The sequence below is a fragment of the Castor canadensis genome, chromosome 10 (genome assembly GCF_047511655.1).
Source record: "Castor canadensis chromosome 10, mCasCan1.hap1v2, whole genome shotgun sequence".
NCBI classification, from domain to species: Eukaryota; Metazoa; Chordata; class Mammalia; order Rodentia; family Castoridae; genus Castor; species Castor canadensis.
The window spans coordinates 81,223,658-81,243,326 of record NC_133395.1 but is presented as its reverse complement, the minus strand read 5'-3'; the positions used below and the strand labels follow the sequence as shown (position 1 = coordinate 81,243,326).

The 19,669-nt window shown below is 41.2% G+C and overlaps 1 pseudogene; it reads left to right on the top strand.

The window, feature by feature from the left end:
- Nucleotides 1-16,719: 16,719 nt before the first annotated feature.
- LOC109679903 (transcription and mRNA export factor ENY2 pseudogene) lies at nucleotides 16,720-17,123 on the top strand (annotated as a pseudogene).
- The last annotated feature ends 2,546 nt before the right edge of the window (nucleotides 17,124-19,669 follow it).

The window sequence follows — 19,669 nt, the reverse complement described above, 5'->3', positions numbered from 1 at the left end:
TGAAGATGGAAAGACCTCCTATGTTCATGGATTTTCAGAATTAATATCAGAAAAATGGGTATACTCCTGAAAGCAATCTACACATTCAATGCAATGCCTATCAAAATCTCAACATCATTCTTTGCAGAAATAAAATTCCTATGGGAGAATAGAGTACCCCAAGACCAAAATCAATCTGGAGCAAAATGAGCAATACAAAATATACCACACTACCATACTCAAAGTTACACTACAGAGTCACAGTAACAAAAACAGCATGATTATGGCACAAAACAGATATGAAAATCAATGGAATCAAAAAGAAAACCACAAACTTCAACCATCTGATCTTTGTCACAGAAGCCAAAGATATACACTGGAGAAAAGACAGCCTCTTCAACATATGGTGTTAGGAAAATTTGGGTTTCTGCATGCAGAAGATTGATACTAGACTTGTATTTCTGACCCTGTACAAAAATCAACTCTAAATGGATGAAAGATGTTAATATAAAATGTAAAAATTGAAAGTACTATAGAAAAAGCTCTTGAAGGTTTTGTTATGGGAATCTCAAACTGAGATACAGGAAGCAACATTTTATTGTGCCAGCACAGACTCAGCAGACTCGTGTTCAAAGGCTGAGCCTGACAACAAAGGGGTCTCACCTTACATACCCTTGCAAGCAAGTTACAGAAGCAAAAGGCATACAGGATTACATGCAGTTCTATGGGATACTTCACCCTAGTGCTACATGACTTTCTCCAAGTTTAGATTCCTTAAATTTTATCTCTCTTTATGCCATCCCTTCCTCCCTGCTACTTTAATCAGAACACAGGGTTTTCTGTGTCTTTTCTGGTCCTCCTTCCTGCTACATTATTCTCCCCTTTGATGCTTGGACTCACCTAGGGTCAAAGAGCATCATCTTGATCTAGGGGTTTATATTTCCATAGCATCATTACATGTGCAGCCATTTTCCTTTCTGTAGTGGCTTCCGTAATGGTGCTGATAGACCACAATACCAGGGAAACCAGGCAGGGTAATATTAAGCATGCTCCCAGGACAAGGCCCATCATCCCTATCAGGGTTTTGAATCTGCCCAAGGCAGAGAACTATCCTCCAAACAGGTCATTGGGATTCCATCTTCTCGAACTCCGGAAGGGATATGGGCAAGCTTTTTCATTCTGTCTGTGATTTTTCCCTTCATCATCAATCTGTAAGCAGCAGTTGCTTAGCTTAAATTTTCCACAAACTCTTCCCTCAGAAGCAAGCAAATGGTCTAAGGCCAACTGGTTTTGATAGATGGCATTGCACATTTTCCTGCTGTTTTGACAACAAATTGAGAGCTATTGCAGTTTTATTAGTTATAATTTCAACAACAGCCTTCAGCCTGATGATGCGGTTGAGCATATATACAAGGGTACAATAGCACCAGGACCTGTCTTCTGCCCACGGGGCAAGACCATAGTACTGGATGATTCGCTCAAGAAGCCATTCCTTATCTTTCCAATTGCCAATTTGTAAGGCACCCATTTTTGTCAACTTAATTTTTCTTCATATATGAGGATTCTAAGTTTTTCACCTCGTCTGAGGGGAAGCCAGAAGAAGGATGGCCTGATAGCCTGGCACACAAGACACAAATCAGCTGCTAGGTAGCACCATATAAGCTTGCTTCCTACAGATACAATACAGCTCCTTGGGCACCTGCCAATCTATGTTTGTGGTAAGATTGTTCCAAGCCTTCCAGAGATTAGAAAAGTTGGCCAGTGGGTGGGACTAGGGTTCTGTGTGGTTTGGAGCTCCCTGCCATTGGGTATCTTGGGTAGTGTCACTGTAAAACTTCTGTCCTAAACAAGTTAAATCTCCCTAGCACATTAGAACATTGGCCTTTGGGTCAGAAGATACAGCAATTCCCAAAGATAGAAGTTTTTAGGAGCTAGATGGCTTGTCCTGCGTTTGGGGAAGGTGGTCTCATTAAAGGGATCCCGAGTGTCTAGCTCCCTTGCTTCACATGGCCAGTAGTCTCCAATGTTGGTTATTCCACAAACATAGTATGAAGTGACTTTCAGTGTCTGGGCTATAGACTCAGCCAATGAGAGGAACAAGTATTTAGTCTTGCAGATATAGGGAACTCACTTTTCATTTCCTCATAAAAGGAATGAAAGACTTGGTAAGAGGAACTCTCATGGTTGATAGTTAGTAACCTGAGGTGCAGTAAGGTCCCAGGATAGTACACCTTTCCATTTATCTTTATACCAACTATGGATCCCTGTTCCCAATCTGAGGTCTTAAGCACAGTAAAATTTACAGGATTACAATTGTGAAGGGTACAGTCGGGTATAGGTGTTCCCTTGTGGAGGACAACCGAGTGTCCCACTGTCTGCCAAGTAGCTCATGAGATGCAACTCCAGTGAGTGCAATAATGCTAACCTGCACTACCACATGACCTGCCACATGGGTCCAGGCACATGTGTTTATCATTTAACATATAGGCTCTCTCCCAGGCTAGGCCTCCACATCCTCCTATGGCTGCACATACATGAAAAACACTGACACTGGTTTATCAGGTTTGAATTCCTGGGTATGGTTAATGATAATTCCCCCCAATGGCACCGGACCTCCGGACCTCAAGTCTCTGGACCTCCACCCATTGTTCCCAAGGGCTGTAGTTGTGGTTGAAACAGACATGCTGATTACCATGGGAATACACTGAGTAGATGGTATGGTTGTGAGTGCATGACCTGATGACAGTGCCTGCACAGGAATAGTAAATACGCAAAAGCAAAGTCCTGGTGACAACACTTCCTGTCCAAGTAGTATGCATACATAGGTCACAAGAGGAGGGATCTGGGACCATGAAAGGAAATCAGATCAGTAACAATAAACAGTAGTTATGCATCCTGCCCAAAAGCGGTAGGAGAGAGCTAATAAAAACGTTTCAGAGTGGGACCATTCAGTGGGGGATGGTTTCTACCAAACTTCAAGAGAAGCTGGGTTGACTTGGTTGTGGTGTATTCAAGGAGCAATCTCTGCTACTTCAACTGTGGTAGGGGTAGACAAAGTAACAACAAATGGGCCTCTCAAATGAGGCTTTAATGGTTGGACATTCCATTCCTTTACCTATACAGCATCCACTGACCTATAAGGGTGCATGGGAGTTATCAGGCAACTCTCTCCCAGATCCAGTCATTGAAATTTGACAGTCAACCCAAGGGCCTGCATCTGCTGCCTCAAGGTGAGGTCACCTATTTCCTTAAGGTCCACCCTTATGCCCTTGATTAAGGAGGATGGGCATCCATAAAGGACATCAAATGGTGAGAACCTGTCTGCCTCGTAGGACTAGACCTAATCGTTAGTAATGCTACAGGCAGTAATTGATCCCACTGCAAATGGGTGTCCTGACACAGTTTTCCTAACTGTTAATTTTAGGGTTCTATTTATGCATTCCACTTTTCCTGAACTCTAGGGGCAGTAGGCTGTATGCAAATTTCAGGTGATTCCTAGGCCCTTAGCCATCAGCTGTACCACCTTTGCAACAAAAACTGGTCCATTAGCAGAGCCAATAGACACAGGTATCCCAAACCGAGGGATGATTTCCATTAACAGACATCTGGCCACCTCCCAGGCCTTTTCAGTTCATATGGGGAAGGCTTCCACCCATCCTGAGAAGGTATAAACAAATGCCAACAGATTGGCATCCTTGAGGCTCGTGGCATTTCGGTGATGTCCATGATCAACTTTTCAAGAGCAGTTCCACCAATACTCTTGGCCTGCAGAGGTGCTCTTAGCCCTTGTCTGGGGTTATTTTTGGCATATAGGCTACATCTCTCACATACTTCCTTACTTATGCTGGAGAGCTTGGGAACATAAAAATACTGGGCCAGGGTGGTCTCAAGGGCTCTTCACCCTGAATGAGTTCCTTGGTGGAACTACTTGACAAATGTAGGGGCCAGAGACTCAGGTATGGCAATGAAGCCATTGGAAAACTTCCACCATCCATCCAGTAGAAAGTTTCCCTCTGTCTGAAACCACCCCTCTTCTTGTGGTGTATATCATGGGTCCCATTCAATTAAGTGACATGGGAACAAGGCAGCTGTCAGAACAGTTGGGGCTGGACTCATGTGAGGGCTGCTTGTTTGGCCTCCTTGTCAGCATTCTGATTTCCCCAGGCAATTGTTGTATATCCCTTCTGGTGCCTTCATCAATGTATAACTGCCACCCATTTAGGGGTCCACACTGCATCTAGGAGTTTGAGAATTTCCTGCCCATACTCGATACTTTTTCCTCCCTAATTAATGAGTCCCCTGTCTTTATATAAGGCTCCATGGACATGAATGGTTGTGAAGGCATATTTAGAATCAGTGTAGATGTTTACTCCCATCCCTGCAGGGTGCTGGAGTGCCCATGTGAGGGCAACAAGCTCAGCCTTCTGCACAGAGGTCCCGACTGGCAGTGGGCGAACCTCAATGACTGAGTCCAAAGTCACCATGGCATCACCGGTAAAGTGTGTGCCATCCCGCACAACACTTTGAACATCTGAGAAATATTCAATGTCTGGATTGTAGAAAGGCTGATCAGTTACATCTTGCCAGCTCAAGAAAACCTCATCTGTAACCTCTAAGCAGTCATGTTCCAGAGAGACCTGAGTCAACTGGCAATAGAGTGGCCATGTTTAGAGTCTTAACAACCTCGAGCTGGATGCTTGGATTTTCACATAGCATACTCTGGTATTTGACCATCTGAGAGTTAGTCAATAATTTCCTTTATACTCCATGAGTGTCAGGATGGAGTGGGAAACCCAGACAGTGAGTTTTTTCCTTAAGGTGAGCTTGTCTATTTCTGTTTCCCAGGTCCCAGTGGATGTTACAGCACATAGGCAAGATGGCCAGCTTCGGGAAACTGAGTCAAGTTGTTTTGCCAATGAAACCACCAGATGGTGCCAGGAGCCTAATAACTGAGTCAGGACCCCTATTGTTTTTCTTGTTGTTCATGGACACACAGGAAAAATGGCTTCATCATATTTGGCAGGCTTACTGCTGGTGCAGTTGTGATTTCCTTCTTGATTTCTTTAAAGGATTTCTATTGCTCCCTCCCCCATACCACAGACTCCTATCATTCCATCTTTGTGGCTTCATAGAGGGGTTTGTTGAAGAGGGAGTAGTTAGGGATCCAGGCAGAAACCTGTAGCTCCCCAAAACTCTAATTTGCTGACAGATCTTAGGGGTTGGGATAGCACATACAGCCTGTTTCCTCTCAGGGTAGAGGCTGCATTGCTTCTGCAAGAGGTGAAAGCCAAGGTGTTTGACAGTGTTTTGGCAAATCTGGGTCTTTTTCCTACAGACTTTGTATCCTGACTCCCACAAAAGGGAAAGGAGGAGGTGCATCCCTTCCATATAGTCCTCCCAAGTTGGTCTAGTCAACAGGAGGTCATCTATGTACTGGAGGAGTGTGCAGCCATGCTGGTCAGCTGAGAAGTTTTTAGGTCAGATGCCAAGGCAGTTCTGAAAATAGTGGGTGAATTTTTGAAAACTTGTGGCAACTGAGTCAAGGTTAGTTGCCCTTTTCCCCAGTATTGGGATATTCTCATTGGAAGGCAAAAATAGGCTGGCTCTGTGGGACCAGGGAGATGCAGAAGAATGGATCTTTAAGATCTAGGTGGTAAAAAAAAATTTGCCTCAGCTGGGACAAGACCTAGAAACGTGTATGGATTTGGGACTCTGGGGTGCAAAGTGACAGTTGCTGAATTTACTGCCTGGAAGTCCTGAACTGACCTGAAATCCTCAGTCTCCAGTTTCTGGACCAATAATAAAGGGGTATTCAGGATGACTGACAAGGTTGGAGGATCCCATACTTTAAGAGTCTGTCAAAGTGCTTTTGAACTCCTACCTGGGCCTTGGGAGGAATGAAGTACTGTTTCTGGCTGATGGGGGTGGCTCCCAGCTTTAGTTTCACCACTATTGGAGGCACATTTCAGGCCAGACCTGGGGAATTATCCTCAGCCCTTACATCTTGAATCTTGAAAGGAAGCTCAGGAATCTCATGAAGCCTGCCTTCAAGGGCATAGAGCTGCCATTCTTCTTCTTGTGCAACATTGAGGATTAGAGTCTTTGCCTCAGATCTTCACAAGTTTAAGGCTGTTGTGCCATGCCATCTGAGTCAAAAGTTATCTGTGCCCTCAGTTTGCATAACAAGTCCCTGCTCATCGTGTCCACAGAGCAATCAGGGAGACAGAGAAATTCATTCCTCTGGTCTGGCTGAGCCTTCTGGGAGTCCCTGTCCCATTGGGGACATTTATTTTCCCAATGCCCTTCGTGATGACAGTAGGTACATTGATGTCTCTCTAATTCCTCCCTAGGTTGGGGGTGTCTTGGGGGTATTTGTCATCATCTTCAGGGATTGCCTTTGCCTATGCCTGGATTAGCTCACTGGGGTCCACCTGACTGTCCAGTAAGGCCTGCTGCAAGGAGGTCCACTTTCCTTTTCATCTTCCTGTCAGCCTCCTGCATAGCCTGCTGATCTCAATTGACAAAACTTTTGTGGCCACCTCCAGAAGCTAGCTAGTGTTTATTCCAGCAAATCCCTCCACTTTCTCCAATTTTTGCCTCATGTCTCCCTCCCTGGGCCTGGCCAAAGAAAAGAGGAGTTAATTATCTCCTGGTTTTCAGTGGCTTTGGGTCAAAGGGGGTGTACAAATGGAAGGCATCACACAAATGCTCATAGAATTGGCTGGGAGTCTCATCTGGTCCTTGGAGGACTTCTCATGTTTTGCCCATGGTGTTCATGGCCGATTTCTCTCCTTCCTTCATGCCTCCCAATAATGCTTCCTGATATTGCTCAAGTCCCAGGTAATCTTGGTCATCATTGGGGTTCCAACAGGTGTCTTCTTTGGGAAAATGGGCCTGAGCCTATGCCTAGGCATTTAGAATGCCCTAAATGGCATGATCTTCAAACCACTTTAGAGCTGCTAACGTTATATGGTGCCACTATTCAGAAGAAGCTGTCCACAGTCTGTCCAGGTGAGTTTGTGAGGTCGGATGATAGACTGCATCAAATGAATCAGAACTTGAGGCTTTTCCATGAAGGAGTGGGTATGATGTTTTTAGTTGAGGAGGTCTGTGGTGGTAAATGCCTGGTAGACAAATGTCCATCCTTCTACTTGTATGTGGCCTTCCTGGTCATAATACATTGGGCTCTGGGCTTCCCTCAGGAGCATCTGCAGGGCAGTGGGAGTCTGAGGAGAGGAGGGGTCCTCACAGAGACTGGTTCAATGTCCTCAGTTGAATGGGGAATATGGAGTGAGAACCAGAAAAGTGAGAGTAGGCATGGGGTCTGTAGGACTCAGGGAGGTCAAGGGAGTTGGAGTCCCAGGGGTTTCTGGGCCACACTTTACAGCTGTGGCTGTCCCTTGAACTTCCCCTCCAATGTTGGAGATGGGGATGTGGAACTGGGTGATGGTGGTAGAGGTAGATAAAGGGGTAAATAAGGCAGTGTTATTCCTTGGGCTCCTTGGCCATTATAGGCACCTTTGTTTTCTCTCTACACTTGGAAGTTGCATCCACCCTGGCTACCATAATTCTACAGGTCTCTTCCAGACAAGGCCTTAGCCATGTGTGTTGGCTTAAGACAGCATCCTTTCAGCAGTCAATATAGGGAAATTGATCTGGATACCCAGGTCTCCCTAAAATTACCCTATAACTTCATTAACCACTGTTTTATTTAATGACTCTTCTGGGTGCCAACCTATACCAAGAACTGACCAATTTACTTCACAAAGGGACTTAAGCTTGTTAGGAGTTAACTCCATAGTCTTCATTAAATCCCATTTTAAAGTTTTTAACCATACACTCCAAGGCAGTGTTTTTACTCCTATTTCCACCCATCTGTTTCTGTTACCAGACAGCAAGACAGATAAAGTGGGGTGGGGAGACTGCTACTCCAGCACAAAAGGGAAAGCAATACATGCCCCTTATTGATGACCTGGACACAGTCACCTGGCCAGGGATTGCACCTACACAGGTCCTCACTTGCTTCACCAGTCTCTGGCCACTCCCCTCATGGGAATTTAGGTGTCTCTTTGGCCTCAGTGAGTCCATATAAACCCTGGCGTGGAGACCCTGTTAGGGCTCACTGTACACCATATGCATTCACTATGGACTTGTGAATTTGGACTCTGCACTTGCTTCACAGCTGGGCTGTGTCTCAGGCTCTCACTTTCACAAAATCTCACACAGTACATTTCTTCTGCCATCTCCCTGAACCTGAGAGACATGGTTTCACCCTAAAAGTTGGTTACTAGTGTGTCTCTCTGTGAGTTGATCAGACTCCCCCTCTGCCTCCTGATGTAGGCCTGAATTTGAACCTGGGTTCTTACCTGTCTGACAAGTGGCACTCCCCCTGCTGCTTCCTGTTACTCACCATGGTCCATTGTGTGTCTGATGCCCTTACACAGACTCACTGGGAGGATGAGTCCCTTCTCTAGATCAAGCTGGACATTGGTGTCTGGTGGGATCAGGTCTCCTGGTGGCCCAGGGGGTGCACCCCAGCAACAAGGGAGGTGAAAAACCATTGACTCTGTAATCTTGGCAGTGAGCCCCTAAGAAATGTTATGGGAATCTCAAACTGAGACACAGGACACTGAGGCAATTCAGCAGGAAGCAATGTTTTTTTGTGCCAGCATAGACCTGATAGACTCATATCCAAAGGCTAAGCCTGAGAACCAAGGGGTCTCATGTTATATACCCTTGCAAGCAGGTTACAGAAGCAAAAAGCAAGGTGTAAGTTATATATGGTTACATGCAAATATACAGGCTACTTCACTCTCGTGTTATGTGACTTTCTCCATGTTTAGATTCCTTAAATTTTATCTCCACTATGCCATCCCTTCTTCCCAGCTACTTTATCAGAACACAGGCTTGTCTGTTTCTCTTCTGGTCCTTCTCCCTGCTACAAGATAGGCATTGGTAATTATTTTCTGAACTGGACTCCAAATACAAAGGAAATAAGAACAAGAATGGACAAAAGAGACTGCATTAAATTAAAAAGGTTCTGCACATTAGAAGAAATTATTATGAGAATCAAGAGATGATCACAGAATAGGAGAAAATATTTCCCAGATATTTAACAGAGAAGAGATAAATATACAGAATGTTCAAATAGCTAAAAAAAAAAAACCAGCAAAAGGAGATCCAATTAATTGGGCAAATGAGATGATACAGATGTCTAGTAAGTACATGAAGCAATACTTAACATTCTACCCATAAAAGAAATGAAAATAAAAACAACACTAAAATTCTCACTCACCCTAGTCATATTTGCCATCATCAAGAAAAAAAAAAAAGATTCCAAGATGGCGGCTAGAAGGAGGAAGCAGAAAGCGAGCCTCGTATAGTGAAATCTTGGAGAGACACTGGAGACACACTGTGCAGGCATAATCACTGAGAAGATGCCTAACTTTGATCCCTCCACACCTCCAACTGGCACAGAGAATCTCCACTTCACGTTAAATGGAGAAACCAGGAGGACCCCCGGGCCGCCAGTCACCAGCACCAAGACGGCTTGGGAAGATGCGGATCAGGTGAGCTTCACAGTTCCGCAGTACCCCCACAGACAAGCCTGGGCCAGAGCAGCATAGACCCCTGGACAGACCAAACTCCACCCGGGGAAAAAAGAGAAACTGAGTAATAAGCAATAAGAACAATAAAGACACTGGGAAAGAGGGTGGGGCGCCATAAGTGCCGAAGATTGGGGGAAGGGAATCCTTCCGTGGACTGTAAATAAACAAGTCAGGCGGGCCAGCGAGGCTCTGGTGGGAGTGGGTGTGGGGTGCGCGCCCAGCAACCAGGAGCGGGAAAGCTTGGGAGAGTGGCAGAGGGAGGAAAACTCCACAGGAGAGGAGGGAAGACCCACTTCCCACGTGAACTGTAAACAAACATGGTGGCTGGCAGGAGCAGCAGCACCGCCCAGTAATCAGGAGCAAGAAAGCTTGTGAAAGTGGCGGTGGGAGGAAAACTGCACAGGAGAGGGGGGAAGACCCACCTCCCACATGAACTGTAAATAAACATGCAGGCCTGACAACGCGGGTGCAGTGTCATCTTTCCCAGTGCTTGGAAAGGGGAAAGCTTGTAGCAGAGGCTCCCGCACAGGAGAACTCTGAGCAAAGAAAGCCTGCGGGGACAGGTGAGTGCTAAGCTCACCCCAGAGATCTGCATAAATAACGCCTCCAGCAACAGCAGGCTGACAGCAGCAGGCAGTCAAGCCACAGCTGCAGATGCCATTCTCAGAACTGTCTCCAGACTCTTTTTTTTCTTTTTCTCCCTACCTTTGATGGGAGAACAATCGAATTACACCTGCAAGTGGAAAAACTTACTGAAACTGTATTGCATTTGAACTTGGGACACTTGATGGGGTTTGTGTGTGTGTGTGTGTGTGTGTGTGTAGTTTTGTCCTACTTTATGTGTCCCCTTTGATGTGACAACACAGAACAACATCTGAGGCACTATCTCCAGGAATGGAGACTGAGAGGGACACCCAAATTATTAAGACTGAAACTTCATTGCATTTGAACTTGGAGGCTTTTTGGTTTTTTGATTTTTTGTTTTTTTTCTTAATTTCCTATTTTTCATCTGATTTTAATTCATTTTTATATGTAGATATTTCTTTCATTTACTTATTTTTTAGTTTTATTCTTATCTTTATTTTTTTTAGTTTTGATTTTCAATCTTCTCTCTGTCTCTCTAATGTCTGTTCAGCTTACTGTCAATTAGTACACTAACGCTCCCTGTTTATACCTTTGAAACTTTCTTGTCTGATATCTTGTTCGGTTTTCTCCTTCTTATCTGTGTATTTGTTTTCCCCCTTTCTTTAACTTCTTCCTTTCCATCTCATCTCACCCTTCCATTCTGAATATTACCATTGTTATTATTACAAGCTAGAAAATACTTAATTGCACACAGTACAGGGACAGTAACAACACCAAAGACAATGATGGGAAGAAAGAAAAAACAGGGAAACCAGTTGCCCCACAGCAAAAAGTTAGTACAGGAACCAGAGGGGAATGAAGAAAACAGAAACTCAGATCCAGACTCCAACAAAATGAAGATAAACTATGCCAAAGGACCCAATGAAGCCCACAAGAATAATTTAAAAGAAGACATACTACAGGTACTCAATGAGAATTTTATAGAGATGATACCGGATAGGGTCAACCAAAATGTACAGGAGACACTCAAGAAATTCCAAGACAACAAAAATAGAGAATTTGAAAAAGCAAAAGAAGAAATAAAGGAAACCATAGAAGCACTGTATAAACACCAAAGTGAAACAGAGAACACAATGAATAAATGGATAAATGAACTTAGGACAAAAATCGACAGTAAAGAGGAAAAGAGCCAGGATATTGAAAACCTCAGAAAAGACAGCGAAACAGAACTGCAAAACAAAATGGAAGGCCAATCCAGCAGAATAGAACAAACAGAAGACAGAATCTCAGAACTTGAAGATGAAATGGTAATTAAAGGAAAACCTGAAGAACTATTAATTAAACAACTCAAGACCTGTGAAAAGAAAATGCAAGAACTCACCGACTCCATCAAAAGACCAAACTTGAGAATCATGGGCATCGAAGAAGGAGAAGAGGTGCAAGCGAAGGGAATGTGTAATATATTCAACAAAATAATAATGGAAAATTTCCCAAATCTAGAGGAAGATATTCCCATACAGATGCAAGAGGCCTCCAGGACACCAAACAGACCAGATCAAAATAGAACTACCCCATAACATATCATCATTAAAACAACAAGTTCAGAAACTAAGGAAAGAATATTGAAGGCTGTAAGAGAGAAAAAACAAGTAACATACAAAGGTAAACCCATCAAAATCACAGTAGACTTCTCAAAAGAAACACAGGCACTGAATGAAAATAACTTCAACCCCAGGATATTCTACCCAGCAAAACTATCATTCAAAATAGATGGAGCAATAAAAGTCTTCCATGATAAGCAGAAACTAAAACAATATGTGACCACAAAGCCACCACTACAAAAGATTCTGCAAGGGATTCTGCACACAGAAAGTGAAACCCAACTTAACCATGAAAAGACAGGCAGCACCAAACCACAGGAAAAGAAAAAGCAAGACAGTAGAGAGTAACCTCAACTTAGGTACGCACAATCAAACCTTCAAACAACTGAGACAACTAAATGACAGGAATCACCACATACCTATCAGTACTAACGCTTAATGTTAATGGTCTTAATTCACCCATCAAAAGGCACCGCTTGACGAAATGGATTAAAAAGGAAGATCCAACAATTTGTTGCTTACAGGAGACCCATCTCACCAACAGAAATAAGCATAGGCTTAGGATGAAAGGCTGGAAGAAGATTTACCAAGCCAATGGCCCCCGAAAACAGGCAGGAGTAGCAATACTCATCTCTGACAAAGTACACTTCAAACCTACATTGATCAAACAAGATAAAGAAGGACATTCCATACTAATAAAAGGGGAAATAGACCAAAAGGAAATAATAATCATCAATCTGTATGCACCCAATGTCAACGCACCCAATTTCATCAAACATACCCTGAAAGACCTAAAAGCATATATAAACGCCAACACAGTGGTTGTGGGAGACTTTAACACCATTATCATCAATAGATAGGTCATCGAAACAAAAAATCAATAAAGAAATCCAAGATCTAAAATATACCATAGATCAAATGGACCTACTTGATGTCTACAGAACACTTCTACACAATATACATTCTTCTCAGCAGCCCATGGAACCATCTCCAAAATAGATCATATCCTAGGGCACAAAGCAAGCCTCAGCAAATATAAGAAAAAAGAAATTATACCATGCATTCTATCTGATCGCAATGCAATAAAACTAGAACTCAACAACAAAAATAAAGACAAAAAACATGCAAACAGGTGGAAAATAAATAACTCATTACTTAATGAAGAATGGATCATCGATGAAATAAAAGAGGAAATTAAAAAGTTCCTGGAAGTCAATGAAAATGAAAACACAACCTACCGGAACCTATGGGACACAGCTAAGGCAGTCCTGAGAGGAAAGTTTATAGCCATGAGTGCATATATTAAAAAGACTGAAAGATCCCAAATCAATAACCTAATGATACATCTCAAACTCCTAGAAAAACAAGAACAAGCAAATCCCAAAACAAATAGAAGGAGAGAAATAAGAAAAATAAGAGCTGAAATCAACGAAATAGAAACCAAAAACACCATACAAAGAATTAATGAAACAAAAAGTTGGTTGTTTGAAAAAATAAACAAGATCGATAGACCCCTGGCAAACCTGACTACATGAGGAGACAAAAAACCCAAATTAGTAAAATCAGGAATGCAAAAGGGGAGATAACAACAAACACCGTGGAAGTCCAGGAAATCATCAGAGACTACTTTCAGAACCTATATTCAAATAAATTTGAAAATCTTAAAGAAATGGACAGATTTCTAGACACATATGACCATCCAAAACTGAACCAAGAGGAAATTAATCACCTGAATAGACCTATAACACAAAATGAAATTGAAGCAGCATCAAGAGTCTCCCCAAAAAGAAAGTCCAGGACCTGATGGATTCTCTACTGAATTCTATCAGACCTTTAAAGAAGAACTGATACCAACCTTCCTTAAACTGTTCCATGAAATATAAAGGGAAGGAAAACTGCCTAACACATTTTATGAAGCCAGTATTACACTTACCCCAAAACCAGGCAAAGACACCTCCAAAAAGGAGAACTATAGGCCAATCTCCTTAATGAACATTGACGCAAAAATCCCCAAGAAAATAATGGCAAACCGAATTCAACAACACATCAAAAAGATTATTCACCACAACCAAGTAGGCTTCATCCCAGGGATGCAGGGATGGTTCAACATATAAAAATCAATAAATGTAATAAACCACATTAACAGAAGCAAAGACAAAAACCACTTGATCATCTCAATAGATGCAGAAAAAGCCTTTGATAAGATCCAACATCATTTCATGATGAAAGCTCTAACAAAACTAGGAATAGAAGGAAAGTTCCTCAACATTATAAAAGCTATATATGACAAACCTACAGCCAGCATTATACCTAATGGAGAAAAACTGAAACCATTCCCTCTAAAATCAGGAACCAGACAAGGATGCCCACTATCTCCACTCCTATTCAACATAGTACTGGAAATCTTAGCCAGAGCAATTAGGCAAGAAGAAGGAATAAAAGGAATACAAATAGGTAAAGAAACTGTCAAAATATCCCTATTTGCAGATGACATGATCCTATACCTTGAAGACCCAAAAAGCTCTACTCAGAAGCTTCTAGACATCATCAATAGCTATAGCAAGGTAGCAGGATATAAAATCAACGTAGAAAAATCATTAGCATTTCTATACACTAACAATGAGCAAACTGAAAAAGACTGTATGAAAACAGTTCCATTTACAATAGCCTCAAAAAAATCAAATACCCAGGTGTAAATCTAACAAAAGATGTGAAAGACCTCTACAAGGAAAACTATACACTTCTGAAGAAAGAGATTGAGGAAGACTATAGAAAGTGGAGAGATCTCCCATGCTCATGGATTGGTAGAATCAACATAGTAAAAATGTCGATACTCCCAAAAGTAATCTACATGCTTAATGCAATTCCCATCAAAATTCCAATGACATTCATTAAAGAGATTGAAAAATCTACTGTTAAATTTATATGGAAACACAAGAGGCCACGAATAGCCAAGGCAATACTCAGTCAAAAGAACAATGCAGGAGGTATCACAATACCTGACTTCAAACTATATTACAAAGCAATAACAATAAAAACAGCATGGTACTGGCACAAAAACAGACATGAAGACCAGTGGAACAGAATAGAGGACCCAGATATGAAGCCACACAACTATATCCAACTTGTCTTTGACAAAGGAGCTAAATATATACGATGGAGAAATAGCAGCTTCTTCAACAAAAACTGCTAGGAAAACTGGTTAGCAGTCTGCAAAAAACTGAAACTAGATCCATGTATATCACCCTATACCAAGATTAACTCAAAATGGATCAAGGATCTTAATATCAGACCACAAACTCTAAAGTTGATACAGGAAAGAGTAGGAAATACTCTGGAGTTAGTAGGTATAGGTAAGAACTTTCTCAACGAAACCCCAGCAGCACAGCAACTAAGAGATAGCATAGATAAATGGGACCTCATAAAGCTAAAAAGCTTCTGTTCATCAAAAGAAATGGTCTCTAAACTGAAGAGAACACCCACAGAGTGGGAGAAAATATTTGCCAGCTAGACATCAGACAAAGGACTGATAACCAGAATATATAGGGAACTTAAAAAACTAAATTCTCCCAAAACTAATGAACCAATAAAGAAATGGGCAAGTGAACTAAACAGAACTTTCTCAAAAGAAGAAATTCAAATGGCCAAAAAACACATGAAAAAATGCTCACCATCCCTAGCAATAAAGGAAATGCAAATTAAAACCACGCTAAGTTTCCACCTCACCCCTGTTAGAATAGCCATCATCAGCAACACCACCAACAACAGGTGTTGGTGAGGATGCGGGGGAAAAAGGAACCCTCTTACACTGTTGGTGGGAATGTAAACTAGTACAACCACTCTGGAAAAAAATTTGGAGGCTACTTAAAAAGCCAGACATTGATCTACCATTTGATCCAGCAACACCACTCTTGGGGATATACCCAAAGGACTGTGACACAGGTTACTCCAAAGGCACCTGCACACCCATGTTTATTGCGGCACTATTCACAATAGCCAAGTTATGGAAACAGCCAAGATGCCCCACCACTGATGAATGGATTAAGAAAATGTGGTATCTATACACAATGGAATTTTATGCAGCCATGAAGAAGAATGAAATGTTATCATTCGCTGGTATCATTCTGAGTGAGGTTAGCCTGGCCCAAAAGACCAAAAATTGTATGTTGTCCCTCATATGTGGACATTAGATCAAGGGAAAACACAACAATGGGATTGGACTTTGAGCACGTGATAAAAGTGAGAGCACACAAGGGAGGGGTGAGGATAGGTAAGACACCTAAAAAGTAGCTAGCATTTGTTGCCCTTAACGCAGAGAAACTAAAGCAGATACCTGAAAAGCAACTGAGGCCAATAGGAAAAGGGGACCAGCAACTAGAGAAAAGGTTAGATCAAAAAGAATTAACCTAGAAGGTAACACCCACGCACAGGAAATCAATGTGAGTCAATGCCCTGTATAGCTATCCTTATCTCCACCAGCAAAACCCCTTGTTCCTTCCTATTATTGCTTATACTCTCTCTACAACAAAATTTAGAAATAAGGGCAAAATAGTTTCTGCTGGGTATTGAGGGGGTAGGGGGGAGAAGGAGGGGGCGGAGTGGGTGGTAAGTGAGGTGGTGGGGGCAGGGGGGAGAAATGACCCAAGCCTTGTATGCATCTATGAATAATAAAAGAAAAAAATGCTGGTGGTTACATGAGGAGAAAGGAATCCTGACGCACTGTTGTTGGGATGTAAACTAGTATAACCACTATGGAAATAAGGATGGAGATATCCCCCCCAAAATAAAAGTAGACCTACATTTTCACCCTATAATACCACTCTTGGACATAAATTCCATGGAGTTTAGTATACAAGAGCAATACTTTGGCCTGGGAAGCCGAAGCGTGTGGCAGGTAATGGTCGCCAGCACAAGGATCATTTTGTCACTGGGAAGGGATGGCCCTCACCTGCAGTGATGGTGGTCAGCAAGATGAACAAAGATGCACAGATGAGAGCAGCGATTAAGCAAAGGTTAGTGGAAACTGGAGAAAGAGAATGCCTCAAAGAGTTGCTGAGAGCTAAATTAATTGAGTGTGGCTGGAAGGATCAATTGAAGGCACACTGTAAAGAGGTAATTAAAGAAAAAGGACTAGAGCACATTACTGTTGATGACTTGATGGCTGAAATCACTCCAAAAGGCAGAACCCTGGTACCTGACAGTGTAAAGAAGGAGCTCCTACAAAGAATAAGAACATTCCTTGCTCAGCATGCCAGCCTTTAAGGTTGAATTAGCTTGTGTTGTTCTGTGGTTTTATTTCTGAAAGAAAAACTTGAAATAAATTAGAAATCAATTTCTCAAAATAAAATTCTTTTTTTGTATGATGATTAAAAAAAAGAGCAATACTTGCATACCCATGTTTATTATAGCTCTTTTCACTATTGCCAAACTGTGGAAATGACTGAGGCATTCAAGAAATGGTAAATGAAAAAACAAAAACATAATATTACATATACTTATACATAAATATAATTTTGCCATTTGCAAGAAAACAAATGGAATGCTAGGTCATTAAGCTGAAATAAATGAAGATTAAAAGGCCAAATATTGTATATTCTCACTTATTTGAGGAACCTAGACCTAAAATGATGATGATGGTGACGATGATGATAACAGTGGGACACTAATGTATATGGGGTGTTCTCTTGAGGTTGATCAGTGGGAGGATGGGAAGGAAGAAGAAAACTACTATGGGGTAAAAAGGGTAGAAGTACACTACACATAAACATGTGAAGATAACAGAATGAAACTGCCAATCACTGTTTGAAAGAGCAGGGAAGAGGGAGAATGGAACTGGAAATATAATAGAAGGAGTGAAATTAGGATTAAATTTAGTTAACAATTTCACAGAAAGATTATGTATCCAATGAACATAACTGAAAGAGAAAAGGCACAAATACCAATGTGAAAATTCTGATTGACGGAGAAAAATATAATCTCAAAACAGAGGAGAGTATTAAAACTATAAAAGATATTTGAAATGTGTAGTACTCTGATAAAATGAAAAACCAACCCTTTAACAAAACACTTCAGAATGTTTTATAGCAGTGTAATTAAGAATTTGTTAGTATTCTGGAATTTGGTCTGTAATTTAGAAAATGTAAAGTGGCAATGACAATCAAGCGAAGTGTATAATCCATTTTGTATCAAAAATTTTCTATACTTGTCATCATGGATATAGACATTTAAAGTAGCCATTCATAGATTATTACTGTTTTCATACCCATGTGGGATATTGGAATGACTACATTCATTATCCATCTAGTTTAGACATATTACAATTCCTTATAGGAAATACTGTATAATAAACTTTTGTATCAAAGTATTATCAAAATAGAATAAACTGACTTTTTTTGCAGAATTATTGGATATTTACAACTAACTACATTTCAAGTGAGTGCAATATTTACTAGTCAGATTTTTGACATTCAAGCAATATACTCTATGATTTTTATTACAAATTACACTGCTTTGTAATGTCATGTTGGTTCAGAAAATATTTTATGGTATAACTATTTTGCTTTTAAATAATAATTTAATGATTTTTGTACTGAAATTATTCCCATTTGTGTAACTAACATCAATGCAACATACATCTTTGATGCCTCCACTTAACCCCAATTCCAACACTCCCTCCTGCATCCAATAGTCTATGGAGTGTAGTTCTAGTCTTTGAGTAACAGCTAATATACTGAAGCCATCTGAAGTGAGTTCCCTCTAGTTTTCTCATTATGAATTCATTACTTTGACAACTGCTTTCTTTTCTCTTCCTTTCTACTAGACAATCTCTTTTCAAAATAATCTCTATAACTGCATCTTGATTGTTTCCATTATAAATGTTTTGTATGATTATTTATAACATTTCTTTCTTCTTGATTTGGCAGCAATATCTTAGAATTATGGAACTAGAATTCTAGACAACTATAAAATATTACAGCATTAGTATTCTAAAAGCAGACACACTGCAATTTCTATTGCCCATCTTTATGCTCTCTCCCCAGCTAACAACATGCTCAGAAAGAAATGCAAAATTTGTTTTCCTTTGGCCCTGTCAGGCCATTAATGATTACCCAGTGTCTCTGTGTATATATTTCTTTCTTTGTTTTTTGCTGTTCTGCTGGGTAGGGGTACACTGTGGCATTAACAAAAATTCTTACAATATATCAAACATATTATACTTGAATTCACACCCTCCACCATTCTCCTTTATCTCCCTCTCCCCATTCCTGGAATAGTTTCAATAGGTATCACTTCTCCATTTACATACATGTGTATGTATAGTATTTGTACTGTATTTAACCTTTCCCTCCCTTTCCTGACCTCCTCCACCTTCCACTAGTACCTACCCCCCAGGCAGGACCTGTTACTCCCTCCTGTTCTCTGTATATATTTCTTTAATGGAAAATGCATATCTTGCTACTAAGAATGTGGATGGAGGACCAGCAGGATCTGCATCACCTTAGATCTCAATGAACATGCACAGTCTCAGAAATTCAGAATCAGAATGGGCATTTTACCATAGTTCCCAAGAGGTGATTCTTTGATGTTTGATAAGGTCAGTTCAATGCAAGGTCTGTTTCCAACTCTCTTTACCTAACATATTTTTGAGGAATCTCAACAGCAGTTTCTTTCTATCATGTCACCCAAATGGAAAGGTGACAAATATCACAAGTGATATAAGGGATTTATTTTTCTTCCCATGTCTCCCTATTCACAATGCAAACCAGCCACCAAGCCTGTGCTCAGCTGTATACAGCCTTTGCTATCCTGATCTTTCCATAACTAGTCTTATTTTTCTTCTTTCCAATTCTTTTATTCTGGCCTCTATGATACTATGCTGTAAGATAGAAGCACTTT